At 43.0% G+C, this 15,263-nt stretch overlaps 1 protein-coding gene across 3 annotated transcripts in view; it reads right to left on the bottom strand.

Moving 5' to 3' along the window:
• LOC121541580 (tenascin) overlaps positions 1 to 14,604 on the bottom strand; it is a 75,626-nt gene extending 61,022 nt beyond the window's left edge. For 2 of the 3 annotated variants that reach the window (XM_041850687.2, XM_041850688.2), the window contains exons 1-2: positions 14,536 to 14,604; positions 14,148 to 14,392 (exon numbers count right to left, since the gene is read on the bottom strand). The gene's annotated coding sequence lies outside the window, so the exon portion shown is untranslated. Of the gene's footprint in view, positions 1 to 14,147; positions 14,447 to 14,535 lie in introns of those variants that run through there. The other variant, XM_045208057.1, reaches the window with a different exon arrangement.
• Positions 14,605 to 15,263: the final 659 nt, after the last annotated feature.

Genomic DNA, 15,263 nt, shown 5'->3' with positions numbered 1-15,263 from the left:
ATCAGGCAGGGAGACGAATGGAAAACTGGGTTCAATACCCCTCTCGGACACTTTGAATACCTAGTCATGCCATTCGGTCTCACTAACGCCCCAGCAGTGTTTCAGGCCATGGTTAACGATGTGTTGAGGGATTTTCTACACCGTTTTGTGTTTGTCTATTTGGATGACATTCTAATATTCTCTAAGTCACAGGATGAACACGTCTCCCACGTCCGTCTGGTTCTCCAACGCCTCATGGAAAACAAACTGTATGTGAAAGCAGAAAAATGTGAGTTCCACCGGCAGTCCGTCCCCTTTTTGGGCTTTATTATCGAGCGGGGAGATTCTCCAGGAGATTGACCCCTGCTGAGAAGAACTACGACGTGGGTAACCGGGAGTTGCTTGCTGTCAAGTTGGCGTTGGAGGAGTGGAGGCACTGGCTAGACGGAGCAGAGCAACCCTTCATAGTCTGGACAGACCACAAGAACCTGGCTTACATCCAGTCGTCCAAGAGGCTGAACTCCCGTCAGGCCAGATGGGCTCTGTTCTTCAGCAGGTTCAAGTTTATTTTAACATATCGTCCTGGCACACGTAATGTCAAGCCTGATGCTCTCTCTCGCCAGTTTACAGACAATGAAGACTCCAGCAATCCTGAATCTGTTCTGCCCGCTTCCTGTTTGGTGGCGGCTGTTCACTGGGAAATCGAGTCCCTCGTCCGATCGGCACAAGAGTTGGAACCTGGACCGGCCGATGGCCCCCCCGACCTTCTCTATGTTCCCGCAGCCGTGCGGCCGCAAGTGCTCAACTGGATCCACACCTCACGCTTCTCCTGCCACCCTGGTATGAACCGTACACTGTCGCTACTGAAGAGGCACTTTTGGTGGCCATCCGCCGAGGCTGACGTCCGGGAGTACGTGGCGGCCTGTTCCATCTGTGCCCAAAATAAGGCTTCCCACAGGGCTCCTTCGGGCCTGCTGCGGCCTCTCCCAGTCCCGAGTCGTCCTTGGTCTCACGTGGGCTTGGACTTCGTCACTGGACTTCCTATGTCTGAGGGTAATGACACCATACTCACCATCGTGGACAGATTCTCTAAATCTGCCCATTTTGTTGCATTACCAAAATTACCATCTGCCAGTGAGACAGCCGACCTCTTTGTCCTACATGTATTCCGTCCCCATGGAATACCTGTGGACATAGTGTCCGATAGAGGCCCACAGTTCATTTCTCGGGTATGGAAGGAGTTTTGTTCGGCTCTGGGTGCCTCTGTCAGTCTCTCATCAGGTTTCCATCCCCAGTCCAATGGCCAGACTGAGAGGACCAATCAGGACCTGGAGGCTGCTCTACGCTGTGTGACATCCCAGAACCCGTCCACCTGGGCCAAACATCTCCCGTGGGTCGAATATGCCCACAATTCCCTCACCTCATCTGCCACCGGCCTCTCACCATTTGAGGCGGCTTTGGGGTACCAACCGCCATTGTTCCCGTCTCAGGAAAGGGAGTTAGCCGTCCCGTCAGTTCAGGATAACCTTCGTCGCTGCCGCAAGGTGTGGGTGGACACCCGTGAGGCCCTTCTACGGACAGCAGAGCGTAACAAGAGGGTGGCGGACAGGCACAGGGTAGTCGCTCCCCAGTTCCAGCCTGGTCAGCGAGTCTGGCTCTCCTCCAGCAACATTCCCCTGCGCACTGACTCCCGTAAGCTGTCGCCCCGGTATTTGGGTCCTTTCGAGATCGACTCCATCATCAACCCTTCGGCTGTTCGGTTGAAGCTTCCCCAGGCCATGAGAGTCCATCCTACATTTCACGTGTCCCAGCTGAAGCTGGTCTCCTCCAGCCCTTTGTGTCCGCCTGTGGATCCCCCTCCGCCACCGCGTATTATTGGAGCGACCATCCAGCCTACACGGTGCGGAGACTGCTGGACGTCCGGAGGCGTGGTAGAGGGCTTCAGTACCTGGTGGACTGGGAGGGATACGGTCCCGAGGGAGAGGTCCTGGATTCCCGACGATTTATACTGGATCCGCAGCTGGTGGCTGACTTCCATAGGGACCACCCTGACAAGCCGGGTGGGGTCGCCGGGTGGCGCCCGTTGAGGGGGGGGTACTGTTACGGTCCGGCACTGTTGGTCCTGTTCCTGCTGGTTTTCCTTTCCCTTTTTCCCTGTGTGTGTTGTTTGTGTCTGTCTCCCCCTGCTGTGCAGCCCAGTCAGAGGATCTAGGTCAGGGGGCGTGGCCATTCTCTCACAAGATCAGTTACATCCAGCTGCAGCTCATTGTCACCAATCAACCAGCAGTTATCTACCCGGGCTGGACACCTCTCCAGCGCCAGTTCGTTCCTACACTACCTGTGATCTCGTCTGTTCCTGCTGCCTGCCTGCCTGCCATTCCCACGCCGCAACCTGCTCTGTTGTCTGATATCCTCGTCATCCAGCTCTCAGGACTACTGGCTCTCCACCCTACTCAGCTCCTACCCCGGCCTGAAGCTACTCCACCCTGAACTGCTTCTCTCTACCAAAACACGCTGAATAAACTACATCATAATTCACCCTCTTTGTCCGTGTGTCCGTCTCTGCACCTGAGTCCCCCACCCCAGCCTAATAGTCACCTGCTAAATCCACTTCAATCAGTGTAGATGAAGGGGAGGTGACAGGTTAAAGAAAGATTTTTAAGCCTTGAGACAATTGAGCCATGGATTGTTTATGTGTGCCATTCAGAGGGTGAATGGGCAAGACAAAATATTCAAGTGCCTTTGAACAGGGTATGGTAGTACGTGTCAGGCGACTCACAACAAAAGGTTTCGGCGTCAAACCCCATGCCGATGCTCCTCTCGTTTCCAGGTGAACAACAATCAGTACTGGAGGACATTGCCTTACAAACATAATATACAATAAATACACAGTGCCTTCAGAAAGTATTCATACCCTTTGACTTATTCCACATTTTGTTGTTAAACCTGAATTCAAAATGGATTAAATAGATGTTTCTTTCTCACCTATCTACACACAATACCCCATAATGACAAAGTGAACAAATATTTTTAGAAAATGTATTAAATGAAATACAGAAATATCTAATTTACACCCCTGAGTCAATACATGTTAGAATCACATTTGGCAGTGATTACAGCTCTGAGTCTCTCTGGGTAAGTCTCTAAGAGCTTTGCACACCAACTGGATTGTACAATATTTTCACATTATTCTTTAAATAATGATTCAAGCTCTGTCAAGTTGGTTGTTGATCATTGCCGATGATAAGCATACCTATAACATGATGCAGCCACCACCATACTTGAACATATGAATATGAAGTGGTATTCAGTGTTGTGTTGGATTTGCACCAAACATAACGCTTTGTATTCAGGACATTTTTTCCAGTTTTACTTTAGTGCCTTTTTGCAAACAGCATGCATGTTTTTGGAATATTTTTATTCTGTACAGGCTTCCTTTTCACTCCATCATTTAGGTTAGTATTGTGGAGTATCTTCAATGTTGTTGATCCATCTTCAGTTTTCTCCTATCACAGACATTAAACTCTGTAACTGTTTTACAGTCACCATTGACCTCATGGTGAAATCACTGAGTGGTTTCCTTCCTTTCCGGCAACTGAGTTAGGAAGGACGCCTGTATATTTGTAGTGACTGGTTGTATTGATACACCATCGAAAGTGTAATAACTTTACCATGCTCAAAGGGATATTCAATGTGTGCTTTTTTATTTGTACCCATCTACCAATAGGTGCCCTTCTTTGCAAGGCTTTGTACTACCTCCCTGGTCTTGCTGGTTGAATCTGTGGTTGAAAATCACTGCTTGAGTGAGGGACCTTACAATTATCTATATGTGTGGGGTACAGAGATGAGGTAGTCATTCAAAAATCATGTTAAACACTATTGCACATAGAGTGAGTCCATGCAACTTATTATGTGACATCCCACGGAGCACCATTAAATCCATTATTAAAAAATGGTTTTCTGTAGCTCAATTGGTGGAGCATGGCGCTTACAACGCCAGGTTAGTGGGTTCGATCCCCGGGACCACCCATACGTAAAGATGTATGCACACACGACTGTAAGTCGCTTTGGATAAAAGCATCTGCTAAATGGCATATTATATTATTATTATTATAATATGGCACCACAACAAACCTGCCAAGAGAGGGCCACCCACCAAAACTCACGGACCAGGCAAGGAGGGCATTAATCAGAGAGGCAAAAAGACACCAAAGATAACCCTGAAAGAGCTGCAAAGCTCCACAGCGGAGATTGGAGTATCTGTCCATAGGACCACTTTAAGCCGTACACTCACAGAGCTGGGCTTTACGGAAGAGTGGCCAGAAAAAAGCCATTGCTTGAAGAAAAAAAGAAGCAAACACGTTTGGTGTTCGCCAAAAGCCATGTGGGAGACTACCCAAACATATGGAAGAAGGTACTCTGGTCAGATGAGACTAAAATTGAGCTTTGTTGCCATCAAGGAAAATGTCTGGCGCAAACCCAACACCTCTCATCACCCCGAGAACATTATCCCCACAGTGAAGCATGGTGGTGGCAGCATCATGCTGTGTGGATCTTTTTCATTGGTAGGGACTGGGAAACTGGTCAGAATTGAAGGAATGATGGATGGCGCTAAATACAGGGAAATTCTTGAGGGAAACCTGTTTCAGTCTTCCAGAGATTTGAGACTGGGACGGAGGTTCACCTTCCAGTAGGACAATGACCCTAAGCACACTGCTAAAGCAACACTCGAGAGTTTAAGGGGAAACATTTAAATGTCTTGGAATGGCCTAGTCAAAGCCCAGACCTCAATCCAATTGAGAATCTGTGCTATGATTGCTGTACACCAGTGGAACCCATCCAACTTGAAGGAGCTGGAGCAGTTTTGCCTTGAAGAATGGGAAAAAATCCCAGTGGATAGATGTGCCAAGCTTATAGAGACATAACCCAATAGACTTGCAGCTGTAATTGCTGCAAAAGGTGGCTCTACAAAGTATTGACTTTGGGGGGGTGAATAGTTATGCACGCTGAAGTTTTTTGTTTCACCCCAAAAATGATTTTGCATCTTCCTCTCTGACTGGTTGGCATGTTGTGTAAATCAAATGATACAAACCCCCCGAAAATCTATTTTAATTCCAGGTTGTAAGGCAACAAAATAGGACAAATGCCAAGGAGGGTGAATACTTTCACAAGCCACTGTAGGCTTGGCATCGAAAAACGGAAGCATATGCAGAAAGGTACCTCCTACCTACTGTAAAATATGGTGGTGGATCTTTTGTAAATTGTAAATTGACCACAAAATCAACATTTTGCAGTCTCCGGACTTGAACCCCATGGAAAACCTGTGGTTTGAATTGAAGAAGGCAGTCCATAAACACAGACGAAGGGTATCAAGGATCTGCAAATATTCTGTATGGAGGAATGGTCTAAGATCTCTCCCAACGTGTTCTCCAATCTAATAAAACATTTTAGAAAAAATCTAATTTGTTATCCTCGCAAGGGTAGGGTGCTAGAGTATTGAAAACAGGTGCCAATAACTTTGAGCCCCATCTTTTTTAGATTTATTTGTATTACTTGTTAAACATATTTTTCTCTGAGCAATTGCATTAGAATAAAATAATGTAATAAAAAATAATTATTGGGAGCATACAATAAGCTCAGTATTTGTATTTATTTCATTCAGTCTCTTTTTTGAGGGTGCCAATAATTATGGACCCCACTGTACATTATTCTTCTCATACAGCAAGAAAATATGTTTTATTAATATGCTGTTTACTTTCTTTGTCTCAGACTGTAAATATTATTCTGCAAATTAATCCAAATGTGCAGTCTTGTAGCACAAGAAAAATTAGTCTTTCAGCTTGTCCAAAATAACAGTTGGCCAAGACTTCAAATGTGCCGTCACCAGAGATCTAGATATCATGACCCTTTTCCCCTTTTTATTCCTGTCAGTGGCACAATCACTCTAGAAACAGACATTATTCAGTAGACACTGTAACCTTGGTTAGTATTTTGTATCTCTAACTGTATTAATTGATTTCATTGGAAGCTGAGAGAGGCCATTGTCACCCATCACTACCCCCTACAGACAGACACAGCCAATTTACTGTATATCGGACAAAGGAACAAATAAAATCTAAGGAAAATCAAGCCAGTATGATCTGGTGTCTATAGTGTCTTCAGTTCTAGCACTGAAATTCTTAACATCATATATCCATGGGAACTGTTGGATGCAGCGTGGCAGGGTGTATCTCTTATGGAAAATGGTCTCGAGAGGTGTAAATAGCGTGTCAGGACTTCCCGGTTGGTGCCAGACATGGAGGTTGATCCTGTGCATCTGCTTGTTTGCTCATTTCTGTTTTTATTTGAGATTGTTTTGTTTTCCGTTAATTGGAAGCCACAGGGCTGATTGTCCAAGCAGCTGGAGAGCCTTTCCACTTAGTGGGTAAGAGTAAAGTGAGTGCAGTACCTGAGGTCCTGAGGTGACTTGTTGGTTCACACACACACACACACACATACACACATACACACAGGCAGTCACACACATAAATACACATCCGCACAGACACACGTTATCATGCAGTCTCGCACACACACACACACACACACACAAACACACACACACACACACACACACACACACACACACACACACACACACACACACACACACACACACACACACACACATACACACATACACACATATACACACACACACATGTCCCTCTCCCTCATGTGAACCATAATACATACACACATACTGTACACAAACACCTACTATTTATGAGACCTCATACCCTCCTGCAATAGGATGAACATAGGTACTACTAAACAGTTTTGCCTAGTTTTCTGTTGTAAAAAATAATTGCGATGCCAATAAGTAGTAGTTAACTTAAACTCTACCTCGCCCTAAGGTAAGTTTGAGATATGGCATGCATTGCAGGGTCATATGATCTGAGAGGTCACATCATGTTCACAATGCCTGCCCAATGCAATTGAAAGCCTTCACCTCAGAATTGTATCAATTACCAAATATCAACAAAATAATCCCACAAACGGGTGACCAAATAATATGGAAGCTCAACTGCAATTGACAATAATGAGGACGCTGTTGAAAAATCACATTGCCTCATACGTTTTGTTTTAGTAGCGTGTGGGTTTTTATGCTTTGCAGGATATAGCAGCAGATTTAGTACTGCATCATTGGCAGATCCCCAAGAAAGTGAGAACAGTGAATAAAAAAGCTGGACATGTTCACTGGCCATATGGAGCCATCTGCACCCTGAGCCCCACACGCAACTCGTTCCATACCCCCGTCTAGACGCCCCAGCAGATTTATTGTGCAAAGCCCTGATATCAAAGTCTTTATGCGCTCCCTGACACAGATCCTGCATATGTAGGCAATAATCCCTGCCCCACACATGGCTGCATGGGTATTTTTAGATGATCAAATAAAATCAATCAATCCCTCATTTGTTGATCAATCCATACAGTGCCTTCGGAAAGTATTCAGACCCCTTGACTTTTTCCTCATTTTGTTACGTTACAGCCTTATTCTAAAATTGATTAAATTGTTTTTTTCCCCTCATCAATTTACACACAAAGCAAAAACAGGTTTTTTGAAATGTTTGCTAATTTATAAAAAATTAAAAACGGAAATATCACATTTACATAAGCATTCAGACCCTTTACTCAGTACTTTGTTGAAGCACCTTTGGCAGCGATTACAGCATCGAGTCTTCTTGGGTATGACGCTACAAGCTTGGCACACCTGTATTTAAGGAGTTTCTCCCATTCTTCTCTGCAGATCCTCTCAAGCTCTGTCAGATTGGATGGGGAGCGTCACTGCACAGCTATTTTCAGGTCTCTCCAGAGATGTTCGATCGGGTTCAAGTCCGGGCTCTAGCTGGGCCACTCAAGGACATTCAGAGACTTGTCCCGAAGCCACTCCTGCGTTGTCTTGGCTGTGTACTTAGGGTCATTGTCCTGTTGGAAGGTGAACCTTTGCCCCAGTCTGAGGTCCTGAGTGCTCTGGAGCACGTTTTCATCAAGGATCTCTCTGTACTTTGCTCCGTTCATCTTTGCCTCGATCCTGACTAGCCTCCCAGTCCCTGCTGCTAAAAAACATCCCCACAGCATGATGCTTCCATCACCATGCTTCATATTTTTTTATCTAATGTTTTTTCTCATTGATTCTTGTGGTTTTTATGCTAAAAATCCCCAAATGTGCTAAAACTGCATCAAAACCTCAGCACAGGCGTCAGGGCCCAGGGTTTTGATGCCTCCATTTCCATCCATTCAAATCTTTGACACATGCGTCCGTTCCTGACTCCAGTCACTGTTAATGGACAGGGTCAGTATAGGCTTCTTTGCGTAGCTTGAAGTAGCTTCATTTGTTGCATTTAGTCGATTTCATATTTTGCGCATATTTCCTAAACATGTTGTGTTGGTAAACTTGGGGAAAGCTCTGTACATTTGGGCATGTCTAAATAATTTGGCACTCGCATCCCTTGAACTGCAAAACAACCTGACAAATGGAAACCATTCTGCACCTCAAACAATTTTTCAAGTTGGAATAATGTAACACGCCGTTTGGAGGGTTAGAAGATTGGAACGTCAACTATAATGAAAGTTAAGATCAGACAACAGACCTCTACAAGATTCGACTTTATTCATGACAGGCAACCACCATCTCCCTCACTGCTAGCTGTCGGGTAGGCGAACAGTGAGTACTGGACTGTCCACGTCTTTACCAATGAATACTTTTTACCCTGACTTTTGCACATCTTGGACATTTACTTTTGCTTTATGGACATAATGGTAATGGGGCTTCTCCCGCCACTCAGTGCGGGCCCAAGCCTTGGCTTCTACAAGATGGCTGCGACTAACTACAACGGTTCTACGTGTGTGACTGCATGAGTACTCGCGCAGGAGGATTCTGCTCTCTGACTGGCTGGATGCCCCAATGGATGGAGCTGCCAACCTGTGTGTTGCATGGGAGAACTGTGCTACCAGCTACTGTTTGTGTGTGTGTAACTTTTTGTTTCCGTGTGAAAATGAAACCGAAGGAGGCCTTGGGGAGGCATCTCCCTGGCCTGCTGTGTCCATGCAGAATAAAATAACGGACATGGTTCTGCTGTGACTTCTACAACGCTGTCAGAGAGAGGTTCACCTTGAAGGACAGACGAATGGACTTCATTTAAAGTAAAGGTAGGCCTAAATACATTTTCCTGCTACTGTTGAATGAATATGAGAATAGACAACATCCCTTTGATGCATTTAATTTATCAGCTAGAGTTTCATTTTAATGAGACACTTTTTTGACGTTTTGAATGGCATTTTTCAGTAATTTCGATTGTTGATATGGAAATTTCGTTAGAACCTTATTTATTATATGTGTGTGTAAGAATATTTCATATAATCATATTATTGTGTGTGTCATTCGGGTTGTTGGAGCTATCTGTTGTATGGTGAACTTGGGTTTCATCAAGGTTTATTTGTGAGTAAACCTGGCTTTGATAATAGCCAGTGCTACCCGGCCACCAACCTCACCACACGTCACTGGTGGATCAAAGGTTCTGGGTTCGTTCTCTGGTAAAGCTACAGCAGATAAAGAGTAGAGAAAGATCAGATTAATTCAAAATACAGATTTTCACCTGAATTGTGTTCGCCTGAAACTACATGTTGAACAATAGTTTGATAGAGTACATACAGTATGCTAGACATGATTGCACATAAAGGACCGCTCACCAAAAATGTTTAGGTCATGTAACAGATTTACACTGCTATCTGATCAGTAATGGTAACCAGAGACAAAAACTGCATATTTGAGGTGTCAAGATATACTGTACCTCTTCTCTCTTCTTTACTGAATGGAGGTCAAACTGAGAGGGAAATACCTTCTCCAAAGGCAGGACGGACCCTGAGGCAACGGGCCGGTCACTAAACCAGCTGTCTCCCTTACAGAGGTCTGTTCATCCCCATCACCCATCCCGCCCCAATAGAGGCATTATCCCTTCTCTCTGTTAAGCAGCCCCATAGCAGAGGAGCCATAAAGCATCTACACCCTCCACCTCACATCCCAGACAGGGACCAAGGACTAACTACAGACGTCACATGCAAAACGCTCTACGTGCCAAAGGGATGACAGCTCGCTTCTGACCATTATGTTTTAGGGGGAGTGTGACTCTACAGTTAACAGTTTTTCCTCAATGCTTGGTCGTGTACATGTGCAGTTGGGATTTGTGTTAAAGGTTGACAGCAAGGATTTTGAAATGTACTAAACAGCTAACTTATTTGACTACTGTAAAACTTCAATTAAACGCAGAGTCTGTCCCCTTTAATAGCCGGGCAACAGCACACATTTCAGCAAATAAACGCCTGTTTTAAATAAATGCAGGGTCTAAATGAATTGTTTATGAGATTACCATGAATTACCATGCATTGTTTACAAGGTTTGTTTGATTTGTTACATTAAATAATTCAAAAATGACTCAAAAAAATGATGGCAATCATCCGTTTTTATCGGCAGTAGGAAACTGCTAGCCATTGGCTGCTAACAGCTGAAATCTGCTAGCTAACTGGCAAGCACAAAAACAGTCAACTTCGGAAGTATAGGCTATAGTATGCTCTAATGGCGAAAGTAAGAACTGCAGGAGAATAATTATTCTGTCAAGGATTATTATTATTTTCAAATAGAGGCATACTAAGACAAAATAAATGTGACACAGTGTGTAAATGATAACACATTAGTGCAGTAAATGAAGAAATTGATTAAAATGTTGGAAGTGAATGCTGGAATTAAACAATTAACTATGCAAATGAGCAAAAGCTGTGTTCATTAAGGAAATAGACACCTGTCTCAAATAGAAGCCTGTCTCTAATAAGCGCCTGTTATGTTCAGTGATTTAGTAAATAAACACCTGGGCTATTAATTTAAGTTTTATGGTAATAACTAGTGGAGTGATTAGTACGATTATTTAGAATGAAAATCAACCACTCATACAGCATGGAGTAATTTCAATTAAGCGAATCAAATGGATTTGGAAATAAATGGACAAGCAGTGTGCCTGTTTTTATCTCACCACTCACACTGGAAAATAGTGCATCAAAGGCTGCTGCTCATGCTGAGTAATCTCCTTAATGGAAAACGAATATAAAATGAGACCATCATTGTGTTGCCCACAGACCGACGATTATTCACCAGACAGCAAAAAAACTCCAGAAACCTCCTCAATTACCCACACACACACACATCTCTGCTCCTCTCACATACAGACACACACACACACACACATATCTAAACCTCTCACAGACAATAGCATATGTAACAGAGTCAGTGAAAATGTTGAACAATAATTTTGGCTTCCCACATCATCCATTGGCTCTAAGCCATTTAGCCCCAGGGGCCTAATTTATCAAAGGTGCATGCGCACAAAAAAAAGACATAATTTGCGTGTGCCAGTTTTCCCGCGAATCTTGGTATATCGATTTTGAACTTGACTGGAAAGTGTGCGTATTTCCACGCACTTCTCAAACCATTCGTACACACAACTTCCAGTGGTTTATAAATTGTATTGTATTCAATTGTATTGTTCTTTTGGGGAAAATGTAGGTTTTCGATGCATGGGAATTATAATAATGGTAGGTTAATAAAAACATTAAAATGTAGGCCTAATGATAAAACCGATGCATTTGCCGTTGGTAAGGAGATCGCATAGCAGCATGTCGTCTAATATGTTTATTTTACTTTTATTATTCAGGCCTATAGCAGGATATGTCTGTCCTTTTCTGACATGACTGGTTTATTCCCACTACACAACAACTATTAGGCTACCATTTATCCATCGTTCATTCAATAGCCAAGCATGCTGGAAAGTAAATAGACCGGTAGCCTATTTAAACTATTTGACAGTATGGGTAGGCTACTGTATTGCTGTGCGATAGGAGCGCGACGTCATACCCTATTTCATCTCAGATCTTATACCTTGGCAGAAGATAGAAAACACAATCATGTATTGATAAACAAAATATTGAACAACAATTCGTCTTTTGCATTGAAGTGTGGACTGCTGTAGCATTTCGTCTACTTTTAAATTGTTCAAGTAAACAATCAATCTTGCAGAGTGCGCGGCCAGTGTTTGGCACTCGCCATAGGTGGGTTCATGCATTTTCTGTTAGAAAAAGTTACTGCAAAAGATTAAAACATTCTGCCTACACCGCTACAGAAATGCGATCTGTTTCGTTTAAAAACTGTCATGGCCCAGTTCCAACATCTCCAAATCATACAGCAAATGAGGGCGTTTTTGTTACCATAAAAGGTGAATTCAGGGCGTTTTTGTTACCATAAAAGGTGAATTGAGGGCGTTTTTGTTACCATAAAAGGTGAATTGAGGGCGTTTTTGTTACCATAAAAGGTGAATTGAGGGCGTTTTCCAGGTGGGGTTGTAAATGCACAAATATAATAGGGCTCTGATTTATCAATGTGTATACTAAATGTTGTGTGCGACAGTTTGATAAAGCCCATTAATTTGTTGCACAGTCAAATCCTAGAATCTTGATAAATGAGGCCCCAGGTGCTCAAATGTGTGTGCGTAACTCTTCCACATGTTCTATCACTCATCAGTCAGTCAACACAGCTAATGCTCTCCTCACTGTGTCTCCCAATCCTCCATCTCTATCACACAGACCCAGCCTTGGTTAAAACTGGTAAACCCAGAAGTTGCAGCATGCATAAAGAATGTTAATATCCATTCCCAAAAAAATAAATAAATAAAAAATAAATAAAGAATGTTAATATCATTCCCTATAATGAGTAATGAGAGCCGTCTGTCGCTAAATAAAGAACAGAGCCTGGCAGAGAGAGAACAATGATGCTGCAGTTTTTGGATAAGTATTATCACAGGATTGAATACTTATTGACTTCCCATTTATTGTCAAATTACATTGGCTTCATAGAATGAATGAATTAATTTGGTATAATAAACTCATTATTCCACATCCGCTTATTGGTATTTCATACACAACGTGCAGGAAGCCTAGCAGTTGGAGCATTGGGCCAGTGACCTAAACGTTGCTAGTTCGAATCCCAGAGCCAACTAGGTGAAAAATGTGTCGATCTGCCCTTGAGCAAGGCACCTAACCCTAATTGCTCCAGGGTCGCTGTTAATACTTGAGTAGAAGTAAAGATACCTTTAATAGAAAATGACTCAAGTAAAAGTGAAAGTCACCCAGTAAAATCCTACTTGAGTAAAAGTATTTGGTTTTAAATATACTTAAGTATCAAAAGTAAATGTAATTGCTCAAATATACTTAAGTATCAAAAGTAAAAGTAAAAGTATAAATAATTTCAAATTCCTTATATTAAGCAAACCAGACGGCACCATTTTCTTGTTTTTTTTATTTACTTACGGATAGCCAGGGGCACGCTCCAACCCTCAGACATCATTTACAAACGAAGCATGTGTTTAGTGAGTCCCCCAGATCAGAGGCAGTAGGGATGACCAGGGATGTTCTCTTGATAAGTGTGTGAACTATTTTCCTGTCCTGCTAAGTATTTAGAATGTAACGTGTACTTTTGGATGCCAGGGAAAATGTATGGAGCAAAATGTACATACAGTAATTTTCTTTAGGAATGTAGTGAAGTAAAAGTAAAAGTTGTAAAAAATATAAATAGTAAAGTAAAGTACAGATACCCCCAAAAACTACTTTACATCACTGCTAATCCCTGGCCATGACCCCACTCTCTGAGAGTGTCTCGGGGGGAGTGGGATATGCAAATAAAATCCATATTTCCATTTCACCCCACACACTTGTACATGTGTTAAACAGTGTTTCACTTTTTGACGTAATTCAATGACCTTTAAAGACCTCAAAATGAATTAGACAATTTAATTGAGTATGATATGAAGGGTTTGACCTTAATAAGTGTGTGAACAAAAAATTTAATATCTAATCTCCAAAATGAACAGGAACAATTAAACACATTAAATGTAAGTGTCACAAGGTTTGAGCACGTAATCAATAATCACAATTGACTGTCAAGAAGACAGAAAATATCTCATTTGCAATTTCAAAATATGGACACAGTAATCATTAGTCACTAATTATCCAAATAACAGTAACAACTCATTCAAAGATCCAAGATCAGTTTCATGCAGATAAATAAATGAATCTCTCATTCTTACCTTTAGCAGACCAGACAGTTTAGAGCCACTCCACCACAGCCTTCGGCAGCTCACACGAATTGCCTCGTTGGAACCCAACACATTCAATAAAGGGGGATGAAAGGATGTCCACCTTGAAGACAGTTCCGCCACCTCTCTCCTTGTGTTCCAACCAAATGACACTTCTGTTAAAAAAAAAACCCTCTGTTTTCTCTGTTTCTTCTGCCCTGACAGCTCAGGCTACTGCTCTCGTCACCGAGTCCGAGCTAAAGAGAAAGAATGAGAAAGAGAAAGGAGGAGAAAATGCCTTTTAAACTGAGAGAGGAGCCTTCTTTTCCATCCCCATTCCTCAACTACAGCCCTTAAATAGCAGTCACTCACTCTCCCTCCCTCCCGCCCTCTTTCTTACTGTTGGATGTAGCTGGACTGCTGCCTTGAAGTCGGATGCCGTTGTTCCTACTGGCAAGAGAACATTTACTGTGAAAGAGAAAATTAGAGGGAGCAAGACAGGGGGATGAGGGAAGGAGGGAGGGAGTAATTATTTTGAGGGGTCACAGTAAAGAGGTAAAGTAGTACTACTGTATGAACAAAGTTAGTCAAAATTCAACCTGGTACCAAACACAAGGGATTATTAAAAGAATCAGCTCTCACTTACGTGTCTGATTAATATCAAAGACACAAAGCAACACATCTATGAATACATGATTGTCCTCCATTCATTAGGTTGAAAATCCCGTAGGGAGTCCCTACCCATGACACACCAACTGCCTCTTGACCTGTGACAAAGCAGGGCTTTCAATGGCGCCATGGCAACTAGTGAACATTCTCACTGACCACAGGGCTCCACTCTAACCCTGTGATGACTAAGTCCCTACAGTCATCTGTTACCCATGTTAACACAGATTCCCAAGATGAAATAGAGACTTGGTGTGAGGCAACCAACCTCCCACCATAGTCACTCTCTTTATCTTCCAGCACAGACAAATCCTCAAATACAAAAACAGACAGACAGACCGACCGACAGACACCAGGCGGCAGCCAAAGCTGGTTCTCCCACTGATACTACCACTCACACTGCTCATCTTCTCCCTCCCTGGTGAGTAGCTGCCTCTTTATAAAACAACCCAAATCTATCAG

This window comes from Coregonus clupeaformis, chromosome 27 (assembly GCF_020615455.1).
Source record: "Coregonus clupeaformis isolate EN_2021a chromosome 27, ASM2061545v1, whole genome shotgun sequence".
NCBI classification, from domain to species: domain Eukaryota; kingdom Metazoa; phylum Chordata; class Actinopteri; order Salmoniformes; family Salmonidae; genus Coregonus; species Coregonus clupeaformis.
The sequence above is the reverse complement of the archived record's forward strand: the minus strand, read 5'-3'. Positions and strand labels throughout refer to the sequence as shown.